The sequence below is a fragment of the Narcine bancroftii genome, chromosome 12, assembly GCF_036971445.1.
Source record: "Narcine bancroftii isolate sNarBan1 chromosome 12, sNarBan1.hap1, whole genome shotgun sequence".
Classification (NCBI taxonomy): Eukaryota; Metazoa; Chordata; class Chondrichthyes; order Torpediniformes; family Narcinidae; genus Narcine; species Narcine bancroftii.
The window spans coordinates 88,263,513-88,285,332 of NC_091480.1; the positions used below are offsets into that span (position 1 = coordinate 88,263,513).

The following is a 21,820-nucleotide window of genomic DNA, read 5'->3' on the forward strand; positions in this document are numbered from 1 at the left end:
AAGGTGCAGTGGTTCTAAAAAACAATTAGAGGAAACCAATCTGATGTCAGGCGAGATAATTATCTGTCAGTCCTCAACCCTCAACCTTCAACACTCCAGACTTGCTTTGGCTATTGGCTGGCACAAGAATTCTGTGAAAATATCTCCATGTGCATGAAAATCCTACAGTGGTCCTGGAATTATCAGTTTTTCAAAACAATTTGGTTGAAGAGCATGAAAAAGCCCACCAGGCAAAAAATGTTTTGAAGCCAAGTTGTCTCAATAAGGAAGCTGAAGGAGTAAAGATCCGCCCATCCCGTGGACATTTATGGGCCGTGGTGAACAAAGACTTTAAATGAGATGTCAAAGGAAAGAAACCATTTTAGACTCTCATAGTTGGAGGAAATGCCTAAGAAGAATGAAGAGGGCGCGTCCAGAGCTGCTGTAGCAGAAGCTGGTGTGGACCCACAGGGAGTGGAAAGCAAAGTCACAGCGCTCCCCCATGGGGTCCAACCACCCAGTCCAATGGCCCGTTATGGGGGATGATTTTAAAATCCCATGACCATGGGATCTCGGCCCAAAATGCCAGTGCCTATGATCTGCAGCGGCCATGAGGGGTCGCCGAATCCGGAGAAGTGGAAGACTGGTGAAGGGCACCAGAAAACAGAGAGACTACCCCCTCCCGTTTGACTGGGGGGGATCACTGACTCATCAGGAGTGTTAATTGGAGATAACCCATGGGACAGTGATCACGGCAGCAGACCAGTAAGGGGCACTGAAGCTGAAGAACACACAGGTGGTGTCTCGAGGTGAGAAACCCACATAAAATTGCTTGAGATAAAACAGGAAAGTCTGCAGACGTTGTGGATGAAGTTAAAGCAATGCTGGAGAAACTCAGCAGCTCAATGTACTTTATATAGCAAAGATAAAGATACATAACCAACATGAGCCCTTCATCAAGGTCAAATTGCATGATTTACTTGTAAACTTCCCAGATGCATATCAGATAGAGATGGACTGCTTAATTCAAGCAGGAACAGGCCTCATTTCCTTGCCTGGGGGTGTCACTGACTCCTCAGGAGTGTTAATTAGAGTGCCCACTTTTCCTGACTTTTTCCTCTTGTTTGATCACTGACCAAAGTAACATTGCATTGAGACTGTTGAACCATATTTGTAACATAATTTGCCGGTAGTACTTTTCTCAGCCGTGAGAGCTCCAGACAGTGATAGGCCACGGACAAGTACAATGACTCTCCCACTGCGGCCATTGCTTTCACAGGATGTGTGTTCATAACTAAAAGCCATTTCTTTCTTAAAACATATACTGTAAATTGTGCAGGCCACTATGGCAATAATACCACCCTTTGCATTTAAAATATAAAATGTTTTTAAAAACAGGTGTGGTGAGTGAGTGAAATATTTGTCTTCCTGTTTTGTTTATTCAATTTAGTTTCATAGGGTAGCATCTGAATAGAACAATCTGGATTCAATTAAATTTGGTCTGACATGAGCAGTTGGTGGTCTAATGTTACATGCCTTACAATGCACTCACTCCATTACATATAAAGCAGAATTTACATCTTTACATCTCAAATAGTTTTACACCTGGGTATAAGATTGAAGACAGTTACTCCTCCATCGTCTCAAAATTATTGCGAAAGCTGAAAAATGATTCAGCTGTGGAGCAAAGTATTTAATGACTTATTTCTCCCTGGTAATATGCAACCGTGTCCATTCTATGTTTTGTTTTAAGTGACAAGAGAAGAAATATTCTCTGATTTCAATATTTGAAAATCAAAATCCCGTCATATAAGAAATGAACATCATAAATATATTGGACTAAAGGAGACACTGTAACACACACAACGTTGACCAGAAAAATAAATAGAAATAGCTGAAAGACATGACTAAGATTTCAGGTTTATTGTCAGAGTACATACATGATATCACATACAACCCTGAGATTCTTCTTCCTGCAGGCGAGGCAGAATCACCACTTATTGGTAGTGCAAAGAAAAACCGTACACAACATGCACATGTAATAAATAAAGAAATGTCATCAAACTGACAGTGCCATACAGAGAGGAAAATAAATTTATAAAGTGCAAAAGCAATAGCCCTTAAATGGGTCCCTGATTGAGTTTGTCGTTGAGGAGTCTGACGGTGGAGGGGTAAATCCGGAGAAGTGGTGGTGTGTGTCTTGTGGTACATATACCTCTTCCTTGATGGTAGCAGCAAGAACAGAATGCATGTTGGGTGTTTTGATTATTGTTGCTACTCTCCGATGGCAGAGTTCCCTGTAGAAGCTCTTAATGGTGGGAAAGGTTTTGCCTGTGATGTTCTGGGCTGCGTCCACTACCTCTTGGAGGGCTTTCTGGTCAGGGGAATTGATGTCCCCATCCCAGACCATGATGCAGCTGGTAAGCACACTTTCTCTACGCTTAGGACATTACATCGTGTGACCACTGTGCATGAGTCATTGAGAGTTCATCTTTCCATTTCATTAAAACTGCTCATCTGGCTATCAATGTGCTAAAAGCTAAAACTTTCTCTTGAGATCCCGATAAAAGTTTACCCAGTTCATAAGAAAAGCCAAACAGGGCAGTTTTAAAGGGTGTGGATCTAATTTAATCTTAAAAATCGCTGACAAAGAATGAAAAGTATTCTGCCAATATCTTCCTAATTTAGGACTCTCCCAAAACATATGAATCAGTGACGTTTCAAAAATTTTACATTTTTCACAAAATAGATCAACATCCACATAGAAACGGGATAATGTGAGTTTAGACAGGTGCATTCTAGGTATCGCCTTATATTGTGATAGACAGTGCCTTGCGCAAAATGAAGATTCATTGATCAAACTAAGAGTGGAATCACCAATCCTCATCTGAAAGAGTTGTATTAAAATCACATTCCCAATCATTTATAATCTTACCCATTGGGGATAGTCTTAAATGCAATAAATCAATCTAAATACGTGATATTAGTCCACTGTGAACAAATTGCAGATCAAGAATATTTGAGTCTGGGATTCCAGGAAAAGCATTTAATTTAGACTGAACAAAATTCCTAATTTGCAAATATCTAGAGAAATGTCTATTATAAAGCTTAAATTTAACTGACAATTGTTTGAATAAATAAATCTTTAAAATTTTTAATACCAAATCTGTACCATTCCTTAAAGCCTTCATCTAATACTGAAGGTGGAATAGATGATTATCTATAATAGAACTAGCTAGAGAAAAAATATTCCTAAATAGAGCCCATATTCTCCATCTTATTCTCATTATCGGATTATGTGTCAGTTTAGAAAATGAAAAGCGGAACCTAAAATTGCCATCAAAGATGATTTCCTAGAAAAGTTCAGTTCCATTTCTGCCCAAGAAGGGAGACTTTCTAATTGATCAAATTTTGGTAATAGAAGTAAACTGCGTATATTAATTGTCCAATTGTAAAGTTGAAAATTTGGAAGTGACATTGTCCCATTCCTCATAGTTTTTGGAACTTGGATTTTACTTATCGTTATATATATATATTCATATATATATATATATATATATATATATATATATATATATATGAAGAAATAAACAAAATCTATTGAATTAAAAAAGGATTTAGGAATGAAAATTGTTAAAGCTTGGAAAAAGATACAAAAATGTAGGTAGAATATTCATTTTAATCGAATTAATACATGCAATCAATGTAATTGAAAGTGGGGACCATCCCAATAATAATATTTTAATCTGATTAAGTAATAGTACAAAATTTTAATTCATAAGTTTCTTATAATTTTTGTAAAAGTGATTCCAAAATATTGAAATTGATCATCAATTGGAAATTTAGAATACATAAGAGATCCTTTGAAAAGTAAAAGTTCACTCTTGTGTAAATTTATTTTATATCTTGAAAATTGTCCAATCTGAGCAAACACATTTTCCACACATATCTGTAGAAATTTGCCTGGGTTTCTGATGTTGCACCAAACCTCCACAAACTCCTGAAGAAGTAGAGGCGCTGATTTTCTTTCTTTATGATGCTATAAGTGTATTGAGCCCAGGAAAGATCCTCCAAGATAATGACTCTGACTTGCTCACCCTCTCCACTTTTGATTCCCCAATGATTTTTGGATTGTACATCTCTGATTCTCCCTTCCTGAAGTCAACAATCAGCTCCTTGGATTTCAATGACATTGGTGCACCATGCAGCCAGTCTCCCTCCCAAATACTGACTCATCACCCCTTTATATACAATGTATTTGTAGATGGTTTTGTTGTCATAGTGAGCCACACAGTTATAGAGGTAAAGCGAGTAGAGCAGGGGCTGAGAGCACAGTGCTCCAGCACTGATGGAGATTGTGGAGGAGATGCTTTTACCAATCCTCACTGATTGTGGGCTGGAGGTGAGGAAATGAAAGATCCAATTACACAGTGTGATGTTGAGAACCAGGTCTTGGAGCTTGCTGATCAATTTTAAGAGGATGATGGTGATAAATACTGACTGTAGTCGATAAAGGGCATCCTGCTGTCCAGGTGTTCCAGGGCTTTGTGTTGAGCCAATGAGATGGCATCCATTGTAGACCTGTTGCTATGATAGATCCATGACGTCACTCAGACAGGAACTCATATTCTTCATCACCGGCCTTTAAAAACACTATAATTGTTGATGTGAATGCCACTGATAGAAAGTCATTTAGACAAATTACCATCCTCTTCTTGGGTTCTGGTATGATTGACGCTTGTTTTAAGCAGGTGGGTACCATGCCCTGTAGAATGAGATGTTGAAGATATCCATGAGTACATTGGTAAGTTAAGTCAGTACAGATAGTTAATACTCAGCTGGGTACTCCATCCGGACCAGATGCTTTCCTCTGATTCATTCTCCTGAAGGCAGCCCACACATCATCCTTGGTTAAGGACAAGAGAGGATCATCAAGGGTGATACGGATGTACAGTAATGTTTCTTTCTTGTTCTTCTGGTCATTTCAAATGGTTCTATCTTCAAATATCTATTAATGATACAAATGCTATTGATTTAGAAACTCCAACCTTTTTTTTTAAACTTTATTTAAAATTTTATGACATGAATAAAATAAAAATTACATTTAAAGAAATAATAAAAAAATAAGATAATAAAAATTAGAATCTTCTTCTTTGGCTTGGCTTCGTGGACGAAGATTTATGGAGGGGGTAAAAGTCCACGTCAGCTGCAGGCTCGTTTGTGGCTGACAAGTCCGATGCGGGACAGGCAGACACGGTTGCAGCGGCTGCAGGGGAAAATTGGGTGGTTGGGGTTGGGTGTTGGGTTTTTCCTCCTTTGCCTTTTGTCAGTGAGGTGGGCTCTGCGGTCTTCTTCAAAGGAGGTTGCTGCCCGCCAAACTGTGAGGCGCCAAGATGCATGGTTTGAGGCGATATCAGCCCACTGGCGGTGGTCAATGTGGCAGGCACCAAGAGATTTCTTTAGGCAGTCCTTGTACCTTTTCTTTGGTGCACCTCTGTCACGGTGGCCGGTGGAGAGCTCGCCATATAACACGATCTTGGGAAGGCGATGGTCCTCCATTCTGGAGACGTGACCCACCCAGCGCAGCTGGATCTTCAGCAGCGTGGACTTGATGCTGTCGACCTCTGCCATCTCGAGTACTTCGACGTTACGGATGAAAGCGCTCCAATGGATGTTGAGGATGGAGCGGAGACAACGCTGGTGGAAGCGTTCTAGGAGCCGTAGGTGATGCCGGTAGAGGACCCATGATTCGGAGCCAAACAGGAGTGTGGGTATGACAATGGCTCTGTATACGCTTATCTTTGTGAGGTTTTTCAGTTGGTTGTTTTTCCAGACTCTTTTGTGTAGTCTTCCAAAGGCGCTATTTGCCTTGGCGAGTCTGTTGTCTATCTCATTGTCGATCCTTGCATCTGATGAAATGGTGCAGCCGAGATAGGTAAACTGGTTGACCGTTTTGAGTTTTGTGTGCCCGATGGAGATGTGGGGGGGCTGGTAGTCATGGTGGGGAGCTGGCTGATGGAGGACCTCAGTTTTCTTCAGACTGACTTCCAGGCCAAACATTTTGGCAGTTTCCGCAAAGCAGGACGTCAAGCGCTGAAGAGCTGGCTCTGAATGGGCAACTAAAGTGGCATCGTCTGCAAAGAGTAGTTCACGGACAAGTTTCTCTTGTGTCTTGGTGTGAGCTTGCAGGCGCCTCAGATTGAAGAGACTGCCATCCGTGCGGTACCGGATGTAAACAGCGTCTTCATTGTTGGGATCTTAGAATACTACATCATTAAACTACACAAATTAACCCCCCCAGTAATTATAACACAACATTAATCATCTAATTTAAAATTAGTCCAACCCTCCCCCCAAAATAGAGTGAAGAATTAATTAACAATGTTGTAAATAAAATAGAAAAAAACCCACTTACAAAAAAAGGATAAAACTTAACAACAAAAAAAATTACTAACAAAAAAATATCAATACTAAAATAATACCCTTAAACATATATTTAAATCAAACATAATACATGTATTTAACAAATGAAATCCACTTTAAAACTAAGTTCAAATATTAAAATCATATATCAACCACATATCTGTTATACAAAAAATTATAATTAATAATACATAAATACAGAATTTCCATTAATACCAAGTTTCCTTTATAATTCATCGAGAGAACAAAAACATCCCTTAGAAAAACAATCAGATAAACTTTTTATTCCCTTCCCCTCCCCTTATATAAAAAAAAGAAAAAAAAGAAAAAAAAGTTCAAACTCTTATAAAATTCTCCATATTCTTCATTTATAACATCTTCAAAATTCTCTATCGAAATTAACTTAATTTTATTAAACTCTTCTCCCTCAATGTATTTGTACTTAATTTTCTTCTTTTTCTTCTTATCACCTTTCCCCTCATCTTCCTCTTCATCTAATTCAACATCCTCAATTTTTGACTTATTATCTTCTGTGACATCATCCTCTTAAAAAAGAAAGAAAAAAGAGAAAAAAAAGGAGAGAAAAAAAACCTCCTAATTCCCTCGATTACAATCAGAAAACAAAAAGAGTTAAAAAAAAAGAAACTCCAACCTGTAATTTCATCTGACACCAGTCTGTTAATCCATCCCTTTCCCCCATCACATCCAACCACTCTTAGCCCCATCAACTGCAAACTGTGCCATAGTCTATCAGTTTTCCCTGCTGTGGCAGACTGTTACCAGTCTTGGTGATGACTCAAGCTGGAACATTCCTGAGTGGTTTTTACAAAAAAAGATCTCTGACCCAGACAGTTCAACTCATGGAGTTAATTGGGAAGAAACAAAAAATTCATTCCATAACATTGTGAGTAAAAGCTGGGCATTAGTACTCACAGTGATTTGAATAGAGAACCTTGGTGTTATGAGTAATATTTACCACAACCCATCTCCACCCTGTAGTGTGATCTGAATAATGAAGTGAGTTGAGTCAAAGAATCCTACAGACATGTTTGGAACAATTGATAATCTCCTCACAGAATTCCATTTTTTGAATTGTATTCCCAGGTAATGTCCTGAATTTAAGTTCCAGAGATTCGAAATATATAGATATTGTTGAATGTCACACAAAAACAGTTGTGGATAATTCAGTAGACTGAAAAAAAAAATATTGTTATTCAATTTCAGGTGTGTTTTTTTCAGTAATTATATATTTTAATATATACTCAAGAACTTGATTTGTGCTGAACTAAAACTGACTTTAAAATATCTATTATAACCATCAACTATTCATGTAATGTAAATGTTTATTTAACGCAAAATTTTACATAAATTGAACATTATTATTTGTTCAGAACATGCTGGAAACACTGAATAGGTCAAGCAGTATCTGTGGAGAGAGAAACTGAGTTACCTTTTCAATTCTGAAGAGTTTGTTTACTTAATAATCTTCCATTGAAATCTAGACTAGATTGGCAGCATGACATGACATGCAATTTACATCCCTGGAATACCAGCTACAAACATGTTTTGCAAATTTGATTTGCTTTACATGAGATAGTATTGGAAATTCAACAGGAGGTTTTTAGAATGCTGAACTGTTCACACTAACCATCTGAGACTCTCATATTTAAGAAACAATATTTATTTATTTGTATATATGAATACTTCTCCTGCATATGTATTGTTTCTCTGTATGTGTATCATGTCTGGCTGTGTTTTGCACTGAGGACCAGGAAGCACTGTTTTGACAGGTTGTACTTGTTCAGTCAGATGATAATAAACTTAACTTATTGTGGCTCTCACAAAGACAATTGCATCATTGGTGCAAAAGTGAGGACTGGTAAACCAGTCCACCTTAATGAGGTATGAGGGCAAGGGACATTATCGTGACCACGACCCTCTATTCTCTTTCACCAACCAATCTATGAGTTTTCAAACAACTGGGAGTCATGGACAATTTTCTCCAGTGGCAGCCATGAGTGTGATCTCCACAGTGAAGAAATGCACCCCACAAACTCTCTCTGCGAAATCTAGTCTTGCCTGCTGGTTCTCCATTTAACCTAAAGCCTTGAGCCCATCCCTATAAGATCATCCATAACTTAAATAACTTGCAACATGATCATTCAAATTTGCTGATGGCACAGTCATAGGCCAGGTAACAAATAGTGATGAGAAGGAATACAGAAAAAAGAATGAAAGCCTAGTGGCACAATGTCGAGATAAGCTCCTCACTCTCAATGCCAATATGATGGATGAGATGGTCATTGACTTCAGGACAAGGGAAAGAGACCTCACTTCTATGCATATCAATGGTGCTGATCTAGAAATGAGAAAGCTTCAAGTTCTCAGGAGCAAACATCACCAATGATTTGCCCTGGACTAATCGTGTTGATGCACGAAGGCACACCAACACCTTGAGAAGACTGAGGAAGTGGACCATGTTCCCTATGTCCCTCGACAACTTTAACAGATGCAGCATTGAAGGTATAGTTACTGGACACAGCAGAGCTGCTTTACTTAAAATTAGAAGAAGCTGCTGAAGAATTAAATGCAGCTTAGAACATAACATAAACTTCCCTTCCCTCCATGGACTCCATCTACATCTCTCACTGCCTAGGAAAGATAGAGAAAATATTGAAGGACCCATCGCATCGTCAAACTCACTCTTTTCTCCCTTCTTCCATTGGGGTGAAAGCTCAATTTTGTGAGGTTGTGCTCCAGCAGGCTTGAAGGCAATTTCTTCCCTGCAGCCAACAGGTTGCTGAACGAGTGCAGTAACACATCAACCAGAGTGTTACACGATGCTGTGATTGTAGTAAAAACACATAGAAAAGCCGGTGGATCTCAGCCAGTCTCACAGCGTCTCAAGGAAATAAAGACATTTCAGGCCTGAGTCCTTCCTCAAGAAATAAGCAAAGAACAGGAATGCACAAGAGTAATGGGGAAGGAGTCCAGACCAACAAAAGATGTTAATTGCATATGATAAGAGGAGAGGTGAGAATTGATTTTGGCTCTGTGAAAGGAGATAGAGAGAAAGGTGAAGAGACAGACAGAGAGACAGAGAGATAGAGCTGGGGGAAAAGGCAACAGGGGAGGGGGTTGAGGGGTTTAATGGAAACTGGAGAAGTCGATGTCAATGTTATCTGCTTGGAGGGTGCTCAGATGGAAGATGAGGTCTTGTTCCTCCAATTTGTGTGTGGTCTCAGTCTGGCAGTGCATGAGACCACGTCAGCAAGTGACTGGGATGGGGAATGGACTGCAGATCCTCAAGCATGGAATGAATGAGGACCTCACTGGATGATTAGATATGGCTATTTCTCAAAGTTTTCACCTCAGAAAATAGATGGTCCTGTTGTGACAGGAATACACCATGGAGCACAGAAAGAAAACACAGGGGCTGAAGAAGCAGTTTAAGCAATATTAATTAATTACTGCAAAAGGGGAATCAACACATCAATAAAATTGTGGAAATTGTGGAAGGCCAGTGAAATGAAAACTAAGGGTCAAAATTAAGAAAATTTTCAACTAAGATATATTTGTTTTATTTTGAGATCTTTTTGACAAAGTTTTTTTTATCAATTGTAAGTCATAATTTCTACATTAAAATTACCTGTTGATTAATAAGGCAGGCACTTTGCTCCCAGTTAATAATTTCTTTTGGATATGGCAACAGACTTAACATTGGATTTAACAGGGCTGCAGGTCAATTGATGTCATTTCAAGCCCCTTCACTCTTCCATAAATGTTGATTTTGGCTCGCCAAAATCAACTCTCATAAGTCTGGAATGAATCATTTACTTCCCCACATTAACTTGATTTCAACTCTTATTAAAGGGCACATGAAATAAACTTGCGTGTTAAATCCCAGCATTTCTTAAGACACTTGGAAAACTCACAGACGTCTCAGTCCTTCCATAAATTGTCCTACAAACAGTTTATCCAGTTTAGAGTAGGTGGTGGGGCGGGGGGTGGGGGGTGGGTGAGGTGGAATTGTTTTCCTCAAATGAGTTGCAAACGAATGAATAGGAATCAGATGATGACAAAGGAATAGATGTTCACGAAATGTTTCTGCTTCGGGCTGGATCAATTGTAAACTAACATTCGATATTTTGTCAGTACATATGAACTAGTAATTAGTTTCTTGCATGTTGTCTCCTTGTAATTTTCATTTTGTGTAGAATCTTTAATTGCAACAAAAAGCATTACACATGATCTTCCACATACAGTGCAGCCAAAATAAGTCCAACTTCCCTTTGATTCCCCAGTGTATTTAGTGTGCTATCTTATGCTGTTCAAAAAAAGTCTGTTCTTTAGCTTTACATAAGCATACAGACCCTCCAAATACCTATCTGTTTTAGTTCTGCAAATTGCTCGGACTCCAAACCAGCCTATAATTTTGTTTTCCAGGCACTGCATTGGATGTGCCAACACATTTAATAGGAGGGCACTTAAGAACTCACTTTAAAATAAAACATTAGTGCTGTGTTTTGTCCTTCGACTAGTGGTTTGGTGAGAAAGATCCCTGCCCTGCTTCGAGTGAGGGGAAAGAGCTATAACTGTAGACGTGTCAGTGATCCACATCACAGACTTTGTTTCCTTGCCTTCAGTTTTCCATTGTCATGAGTCAATATGATGGAGTGAGTCTGCACATCCATGAGGCCCCACAATCTTGGCAATCAAATCAAATGCTGTACGTAGAGTGCAATGCAAGAAATGCTGCAAAAATTTTTTTCCTGAGATCCGTTAAAAAAAACACAGCAACTTCAAACAGCCATATGTTTTTCTCTCTGCTACCCTGTGCAGATTTCTTTTCAGTTCACTTTCCTGGCCATCTAAAGATAAGAACAGCGCAGTAACTCAGATTACCTTTATGTGAAAAGACATTTTATCTGTAGTTGGAATTTGGTAAATTTTTCCATAACATTTTTCTTCAGTCAATACCCTGGGGTGCTTTTGTTTTCACCATGGTCTGAGAGTTCTGAGTCAGAGCTGTCTTTTTGGTATGTATGTGGTTGGTTTGAGCAATAAAGTCTTTAACATGGAGTTACAGAGGGTAAAAATGCTCCTTTACAGGGCTTTTCAATGTGTGTCCAACTAACTTCACTAATGTACATTATAGTTATGGATAACTGTGGATCAAAAATGTTTTATTTTGTTTTTAAGTAGTCAGTTAAGCTCCTCCTCTTTCTCCTTTGACTTAAGGCAGAGTCTGTATACATTAACAAATTCCATTCCCTTTGCTCCTATCTGAAATTGCAATGATTTTTCCTGATTTTTTAAAAACAGACATCCTTAAGTAAAACTTTATTTCTTCCTGTACACGTGAAGCAATGTGTACTTTTATCCATTGCTACAACATGCCACTGTATTCAAATTTCAGATTTATTGTCAGAGTACATACATAACATCACTTGAGATTCCTTTTTTCCTGCAGGCATGGGAGAATTACCTCTAATTGGTAGTGCAAAAAATCCAATCATTTTTCTAAGAATAAGAAATGATTAAAGGACAAAATTTCCATCAAACGTGCAATTCCATTCAAGAGAGATACCCACATTCAGGTCACAAAGTTACTTTGTTACTCAAGACAGATTGGAAAAAATGTCTGATTTGAGTATCTGGACATTTTTTTTTTGAGACTGAGCTCCTGTATGGAATTGCTCTCATTTTGGAGAGAAATTATCAATACCACAAAATAAATGTTAACTGAAATAAAATGAAATGAAACCATCACGATGTTTGTAAGTTGCAAAGACAACGTGATTTGTAAATTTCCACACAGTTGTTTTATATTTAATATAGAATCAGACTAAGCTTTACATTTCCCTCTTTGAAAATGTACATTTGGGGATATAATTGTTATTGGCTGATAAAATGAAGTATTGGGCATATCTATTGCTTCTATTTTACCCCGGTTGCTTCACCCCAAAGAAAATGCACTGCTGGAAATGTACGGGAAGAAATAAAGTGTAACTTATTGAAGTCTAACTCCTGTTTTGTAAAAATCAGGGGAAATCGTTGCAGAATCAGATAGGAGTAAAGGGAATGGAATTTGTTAACTTGTATACAGACTCTGCCTTAAGTCAAAGGAGAAAGAGGAGGAGCTTAACTGACAGTTTACATGGATAAGATGTGAATTAAAGATTTATTCATAACTGCAATATGACCAACAATGGCAGATGGATTATTAGGAAATATTATGGTGGCGTTCAACCACATAACAGTGCTTCCCAATGATATTGGACTGTAGGAAAAGTATGTTGAATATCTGTTGGCATCTTGGCTACGCTATGTCATCTTTGAACAGATTGCAACATAAAGCATTAAACCAGCTCCAAAATTAATCATTGCATCATTATAATACAAGCTTCCTGGGAACATCTACACACCAGTCATTGTCATTTGCTATATGGTAATCATGGTTTTTGACAAGAGATGACTTCTCATTGGGAATGGACAGTCCTCTCCACTCTATGAAAGAGGATTTTAACTTATAAATATGAGAAACAGAAGGTCTGTGGTTCATCTGTCCCATTCAACAAGATCAGCCATATCTCCATAGTTCTCCCTATGATGCAGGATTCTATCTATCTGTGTCTTCCTTGGGCAGAGAATTCCACAGAGGCATTACTCTCTGGGAGAAGTATAATCAGCATAAATCGACTCCCCTCGTTCTGGCCACACCTACTAGTGGAAAAAGTTTTCCTGCTTCTATCTTTTCTATTCCTTTCATAAATGTATTTTCATTCTTCTATATTCCAGAAAATATTGTTCCACAGGGGACACAATCTCTCCTCATTGGCTAAACCCCTCATCTCCAGAATCAATCTGGTGAACCTTCTCTGCATTACCTCCAAGGCCTGCATACCCTTTTTCAAGTAAACAGACCAGAATTGCACACAATACTCCAGGTGCGGCCTGACCAGTGACCTATACAATTGTACCAGAACCTCCCTGCTTTAAAATTCAACCCCTCAAACCATGGAGGCCAGCATCCCATTTGCCTTCTTGATGAGGAGTTGCACCTCCAAATCAAGCTTTTCATGATTCATGTACAAGCACTCCCAGGTCTTCTAGACCAGTGGTTTTCAAACTTTTTCTTTGCACTCACATGCCACCTTAAGTATTCTCTTTGCTGTAAGTGCTCTGTGATTAGTAAGGGATTACTTAAGGTGGTATGTGAGTGGAAAGAAAAGGTTTGGCTGTTTTAATCGTACCCAATTGACTCGTTATGTGCACGGTTTCATAACTCCAAAGGAAATGAGCCAATGAGCATTTTTCTCAAGCAAACCTTTTCAGTAACAATTGGATCTAGAGCAGTGGTTCTCAACCTCTTTTTTCTCACTCATATACCACTTTAATCACAGAATAAAAGGATTACTTAAGGTGGTATGTGAGTGGAAAGAAAAAGTTTGAAAACCACTGCTCTAGGTAAAGGCATGCTGCAGTCTTTCAATATTTAAACAATAATTTGATCAAGGATGGGCAATTAATGGCTGGCTCAGTCTGCGAAGTCCATGACCAATGAAAGAATTAAAAAAAACATATGTCAATATCCTTGCATTATACAACCAAAGAAAAGGTACAAGGACTGCCTAAAGAAATCTCTTGGTGCCTGCCACATTGACCACCGCCAATGGGCTGATATCGCCTCAAACCGTGCATCTTGGCGCCTCACAGTTCGGCGGGCAGCAACCTCCTTTGAAGAAGACCGCAGAGCCCACCTCACTGACAAAAGGCAAAGGAGGAAAAACCCAACACCCAACCCCAACCAACCAATTTTCCCCTGCAACCGCTGCAACCGTGTCTGCCTGTCCCGCATCGGACTTGTCAGCCACAAACGACCCTGCAGCTGACGTGGACATTTACCCCATTAATTTACATTGCTGGATTCAAACCTGGGTCACAATTGATGGCTCTGTAACTGCTAGACAGAGGGTTATGGGGTATGGAGGGTTTAGTACTATTTTTTAGGAAGGAATATGTGGTTCAGCATAACATCGAGGGCAAAATGGATTGCACTGTGCTGTATTGTTCTATGTTCTATCACAAAAGGAATCATTCTTCCTCGTAACCCTTCTGGTCCCTACTTATATTCTGTAAAATTCTGCTATCACTTAAGCATCATCAATCCTTGCCTTATCAGTTTCAAACTCCAGTCTTCAATTTGAACATAATTTTATCTGCACAAATGCAGACAGGCAGAATGGTAACAGGCCTGTGCTGCCCAATTACACCCAAATAATCTGCAACGCCTGGTACATTTTGAAGGGTGGGAGGAAACTGGAGTGCCCAGGAGGAAACACACGCAGACACGTGGAGAACTCCTTTCAGATAGCGAGGCATTCGTACCTGGGTCTATAACAGTGTTGTGCTAACTGCTACATTAAAATTGCAGATATTATTATAATTTTCCTCTTCTCATTTTCATCACATAGGTTATGCTCAATTACTCTTGCCCCTTGAAATTGCTTACCAGATTATACCCTAATAAATATTCATTCCTGCCTCTTTCTGGATACAAACCTCCATGGAAACCACCAAACAACATCACTGGCAGACTGAGAGGGTTCAGACTACTGCACATCTCAGAGTCGGAGGGAAGAAATACAGAATTTAAATGCCTAACCTTCAAAGGGAAGATGCTGTCTATGGACAATAATTACAGAATATAAAACCGTAGAACACTACAATGCAGAAAACAGGCCATTCGGCCTTTCTAGTCTGTGCTGAAACATCATTCATCTAGTCCCACTGACCTGCACCCATTCCATAACCCTCCAAACCTCTCCCATCCATGTATCTATCCAATTTATTCTTAAAACCAAAGAGTGAGCCTGCATTTACCATGTCAGATGGCAGATCATTCCACACTCCTGGATTAGATTTCAGCCTGTAACTCACTTCCACGGATCCATTATTCTAAATATAAACCCCCGGATTTAAATATTAGATTCCAGCCTGTAACTCGTGGCTCCACTGAACCAAAGAACATTATAGCACAGTAATCAGGCCCTTCAGCCCTTCTTGTCTGTACCAAACTTTTCCACCTAATCCCACTGACCTACACCCAGTCCATATCCTTCCATATCCCTCCCATCCATGTACCTGTCCAAATTCTACATTCTACAACTTCTGAAACTTTTCAGGAGATGAAGAGGAATCCCTTAGGATTTTCATGCAATGGCACCCACATTTTGCATTGAATCCATGAGAGTGACCAATTCAAAGGATCACAAGGCAATTTTTCACACCACTGTATGGCAACCTTTCAGGTAAGTCACCAGTTCAAGTAGAAGGATAGTCAGGAAAAATTATAGGTATTAATAATTAATTAAATAAAAATAATTTGTAATTGTTCACCATCTTTTCCCACCCCAGAATAGCTCAAAGTGTTTCAAAACATTTCGTGTAATGTTTGTATGCATTAAAATTAGTAGTTAATTTGTTTCATACCATGGTGAACATTGCCTTGTTGAAAAGAAGTCTTGTACATGTTGAACTGAGTAAAATTATGTCTATTAATTTGCTTTGGTGGCAATTCAATGTTCTTTCTGTTATTAAAAAAATACTGTTACCCTTATGTCTAGAATTTTTTAAAACTCTGTTTTGTGCACCAAAATGGATGACTTTACATTTTCCACATGCTTGGCACTCACTCAGCTTGTTAATTCCCCTTGAAGTTTCTGTGTCCCAAGAAAGACTAGTTTATACCTACTTATATTCATGACTGTTAACCAATTTTCAAAATATTCCAGTATAGTGCCCTTAGCTGTTAGTGATTCAGATTCAGTCCTGACCTTGGAGGATCTCTATGCAATTTGCAGGTTCCTGTATGAGTTTTGTTCCATGTCATACAAACATGCAGACTTGTGGGTGAATTGGCAACTATAAATTGTTTCTACAATGGATGATTGGCAGGAGGTAATGGGCATGTGAGAGCTTGTTGCAGGGAAATGTTGGGATGGACTGAAAGATGACCAGTATAGACTTGATGGCCCAAATGTCTGTTTGATAGTTTTGTTGTTTTTAGTTTATACAAATGGTACAGTAACAGGCCAATTTGTCCCTACAAGTCTGTGCCACCCAACTTAAACCTGATTAACGTACACCCCGGTATATTTTTGAACAGTGGGAGAAAACTGGAGCCATTGAAGAAAACCCACACAGAAACAGATACAAACTCCTTGCAGAACCCAGTCCGGTCCCAATTGCTGGCGCTGTAAAGGTGTTGCGCTAACCACCACAACAACCAGACTGCCCGTTTTAGAACCATATAACAATTACAGTATGGAAACAGGCCATCTCGGCCCCTCTAGTCTGCATCGATTTGTGATCTCCTCTAGTCCCACCTTCCTGCTCCCTGTCCATAATCCTTCAATCCCCTCATATCCATGCATTCATCCAACCTTCTCTTAAATGACAAAACTGACCCTGCTGCAACCATCTGAGTGGAAGGTCATTCCACTCAGCCACTCCTCTCTGAGTGAAGAAGCTTCCTCTCATGTTACTTCTAAACTTTCTCCCCCTAACCCTTAACTCATGACCCCTCATTCCAATCTCACCTACCCTCAAGGGGAAGAGCCTATTCACATCTACTCTATCTATTCCCTTCATAATTTTAAATACCTTTATTAAATCCCCCTCAACCTTCTACTCTCCAATGAATAAAAGTCTACACACTCTTCCTTTGTATTCTAGATATTGCAATCCAGACAACATTTAGTAAATCTTCTCTGTGCCCTCTATACCTTATTGATATCCTTCCTATAATTTGGGACCAGACTGCACACAATATTCCAAATTTGGCCTCACCAATGCCTTGAACAGTCTCGATGTCACCTCCCAGCTCTTATATTCTATGCTATGATTTATAAAGGCCAGCATACCAAAAGCCTTCTTCACCACTCTACACGAGAATCCACTTTCAATGAACGATGAACCATTATTCCAAGATCTCTCTGTTCCTCTGCATTCCTCAACACCCTCCCCTTCACCGTGTATGTCCTGTTTTGATTTTTCTTCCCATAATGAAGCACCTCACACTCATCTGCATTAAACTCCATCTGCCACCTTTCAGCCCACTCTTCTAAGCAGTCCAAGTCATTCTGCAGTCCCTGAAAACCACTTCACTATCCACAACTCCCCCTATTTTTGTATTATCCACATATTTACTAACCCAATTTACCACTCCATCATCCAAATCATTAATGTAAATGACGAACAACAGGGGACCAACACCGATCCCTGAGGCACATCACTCATCACTGACCTCCATCCTGACAGGCAGTTCTCCACCATGACTCTCTGTTAAAGAAAAAAAATCCAATAAGAATATATCTCCTTTCTTGTGGAAAGATCCAATAATATACAAATTCCAGTAAGATTTAACCAGTACATGATGTTTCATTTGTCTGACCAACAGATGCAGTGCTAAGTATATCCACCCTATAATTGTACCAAAGCATAAAGAAAAATAATTTTTTCTTTGAGACTGTTTTTGTAGTACTGCTATAGTATATTATGGTTTTGTACATTGCAGGATGTGGCCACGATGTACTTGGCACATTGTCTCTCTCTCCCTTCTTTTCATTTGAATTACCTTATTATTAAAATATATTTTACTTTGGAAATAGACAAGACCAGCATGGTGTTTTATTAAGAAACTAAATTGGTTTAAATTCAGATGTGCAATGTTTAAAAAGAAAACACAAAGAAAAACTTAACTTCCTCCTGTACCATAACAATTCCAAGATTCTGCATGGTTCCACAAACTATCTCCCTGAGTTTCACAAATAAGAAAAACCAAAATCATTAGGGCAAAATAAGGTGTTTGTGCAACTGTGACCTTTCAAATAATGGTTGCCCAGGCTTAAATTCATCAATATTATTTGTATCAAATTATGCATTTTTCTGACTATCTTTTTGAGTTTTGCATTCTATATGCTAAACAATGGGAAGAAATTCAGGTGATTCCAAACATCCTGATTGCCCTCATTAGCTTCTCCCTGCTTCACATTACGACATCTCAGCCACTCTCATTAAATTTGAAAAGGAATAGGGTCATGTCCATTCTCTTTTTTTTTATTTTTCACATTATAAACCATACGACCAAAGTACATACAGACATTTTTCTCTTGGATATATACAGTGTCATTTTCTCCCCTTTTCCCCCCTCCATCCCTCCCTCCTTCACCCCCCCATCTCATTTATTCAAAGTTCAATCTATAAGATACATTAAACCCGTTAAACAATGTCGTCACTTAATAAAAATAAACAGAAATTTTTGTCTTTTACTTTCATATATTGAGTCAGTTCATTTCGTTGTCTTCTCCTTCTGTCATTTTAGGGGGTGGAGGTCCATGGTAGGATTTCTATATTGTACTTCATGTATGGTTCCCATATTTGTTCGAATACTGTGATGTTATTTCTTAAATAATGTTATTTTTTCTAATGGAATACATTTATTTATTTATTTCTATGTACCATTGTTGTATTCTCAAGTTGTCTTCTAATTTCCAAGTTGACATAATACATTTTTTTGCTACAGCTAGGGCTATTATAACAAATCTTTTTTGTGCTCCATCCAAATCTAGTCCAAATTCTTTATTTCTTATATTACTTAGGAGGAAGATCTCTGGGTTTTTTGGTATATTGCTTTTTGTGATTTTATTTAATACCGGATTTAGATCTTCCCAAAACTTTTCCACTTTCTCACATGCCCAAATTGCATGTATTGTTGTTCCCGTTTCCTTCTTACAGCAAAAACATCTATCTGATACTGTTGGGTCACATTTATTTAACTTTTGGGGCCTGTGTAACCAATTATATTGTATCATGTGTAACCTTGTGTTTATTGTATTTCTCATAGTTCCGGAGCATAGCTTTTCCCATGTTTCATTCTTTATCTTTATGTTTAGATCTCGTTCCCACTTTTGTTTGGGTTTACAGCTTATTTCATCGTTCTCTTTCTCTTGTAGTTTGATGTACATGTTTGTTATAAATTTTTTAATTATCATTGTGTCTGTAATCACATATTCAAAATTGCTTCCTTCTGGCAACCTCAGACTGTTTCCCAATTTGTCCTTCAAGTAGGTTTTCAGTTGGTGGAATGCAAACATTGTATCGTGAGTTATATTATGTTTGTTCTTCATTTGTTCAAAAGAAAATAATTTATTTCCCGAAAAACAATTTTCTATTCTTTTGATCCCTTTTCTCTCCCATTCTCTGAAGGAAAGGTTATTTATTGTGAAAGGGATTAGTTGATTTTATGTCAATATTAATTTTGGTAGTTGATAATTTATTTTATTCCTTTCTACATGAATCTTCTTCCAAATGTTGAGCAGATGGTGCAATACTGGTGAATTCCTACGTTGCACCAATTTTTCATTCCACTTATATAGTATATGTTCAGGTATCTTCTCCCCTATTTTATCTAGCTCTAATCTGGTCCAATCTGGTTTTTCCCTGTCCATTCTCGATGGGTACAGTTGCCAGTATAGGAACACGAGAGCTTCAGATAATGAGTGAAGCTGAGGATGAAAAGGAGGCTTCATTTCCTTCTGTTTATTGTGTGAGTCATTTGAAAGCATTTTAATTTGTACAGTCTGGCTGAAGTCCATGTTTGCAAGTCTAAGGCAAAATCAAAAGAAAATGTGCCTGCTCTGATGGAATAGACATGTAACTCCACCCGCAGTAAAGACTGTCTAAGGAAGAAGGCTGGATCATTTTTTTTAATGGTCCTGCCAATCTTCAGTTTTATTGTCGGCAACAGTGGCAAAAATCATCATCCCCTTTGACTAGATAGTATCAGTGCTTGCTTATATAGATCACTGAGATATGATCCTTCTGGTCCGTTTTCTGCTATTGCAGCCAATACCATCTACTGAAGGCACTTAAGCAGATTGAGCAGAATCTGTGGGAGATGAAGAATGGTTGATGAATTGGGCCAGAGTGCTTCATTAGGACTGGGAATGTAGAGGAGAAAAGCATGGGTTTGGTAAGCCAAGCGATTGAGCTGACTGAGGAAGCAGCAGAAGCGAGCACAACAGGAACGTTTAAAAGCCACGTCGAGAGGTATGTGAAATGAAATGTTGAGAGGGGTTTGGGCTAAACTCCAACTGATGGAACCACATCAGTTATAAAGCCTGTTCAGAAATGGTTCAGCGAAGGCAAGATGTGCTGTATACTTCTATGACTCCATGGATTAAATTCCTCATTATTTAAGGAAGGACGTCCTCAGTATTTTTGTAGGGGACCAGAAGCTTTCCAATCTTCTGAGCTGATGATACCTTTCAGACCGACTTTGTGCTGCCAGGGACGCTCCTCAGTTCAGTTCACTCCAAACTATACATCTTCTTTCAACAATAGTTCTAGAGAGAATGGAGATGCTTTTTATGATCGTCAGAGTGGAAACTCCATTGAAAGAAGTTGCCAGCAAGCAGACATCTGTGGAAATAAATTGCAGTTTCATTTGCACAACCATGTAAAAGCCTGTGAATCATAACCATGGGCAGTTAGAGCAACGCTCTTACAGCGCCATAGACCGGAAGTGGGGTTCACATCCAGGGCTGTCTCATAAGGAGTTTGTATGTTCTCCCCATGCCTGTGTGGGGTTCATCCAGTTGCTCTGGTTTCCTCCCACTGTTCAAAACGTACCAGGAGTTGTAGGTAAGTTAGATGTAATTATGCAGCACTGGCTCGTGGGCTGAAAGGGCCTGTTACTGTGCTGTATGTCTAAATATTAAAAAAAAACACTGTGTCCAATGGCTTGCATGATTTGTATATAGTGTTCTTGTCGTAACAAGCCACACAGTTGTAGGTGTAAAGTGAGTAGAGCAGAGGACTAAGAATGGTGCTCCAGTACTGAGAGAGATTGTGGAGGAGATGTTCTTGCTAATCTTCACTGATTGTGGGCTGGAGGAGAGGAAATCCATGATCCAATTACACAGTAAGGTGTTGAGTCCAAGATCTTGGAGTTTGCTGATCAGTTTTGGGAGGATGATGGTGATAAATGTCGAACTGCAGTTGGTGAAGAGCATCCTGATGAATGCATCTTTACTGCCCAGGTGTTCCAAGGCTTTGTGTAGAGCCAATGAGATGCATCTTTACTGCCTAGGTGTTCCAGGGCTTTGTGTAGAGCCAATGAGATGCATCTTTACTGCCCAGGTGTTCCAGGGCTTTGTGTAGAGCCAATGAGATGCATCTTTACTGCCTAGGTGTTCCAGGGCTTTGTGTAGAGCCAATGAGATGCATCTTTACTGCCCAGGTATTCCAGGGCTTTGTGTAGAGCCAATGAGATGCATCTTTACTGCCCAGGTGTTCCAGAGCTTTGTGTAGAGCCAATGAGATGCATCTTTACTGCCCAGGTGTTCCAGGG

General features: G+C 39.0%; 1 long non-coding RNA gene across 1 annotated transcript in view; it reads right to left on the reverse strand.

Annotated features, from left to right (window-relative positions):
• LOC138747250 (uncharacterized) overlaps positions 1-21,820 on the reverse strand; it is a 63,848-nt gene that overhangs the window by 16,006 nt on the left and 26,022 nt on the right. The window contains exon 2 of the long non-coding RNA XR_011347392.1: positions 17,714-17,748. This is a non-coding gene — a long non-coding RNA (uncharacterized lncRNA). The remainder of the gene's footprint in view (positions 1-17,713; positions 17,749-21,820) is intronic.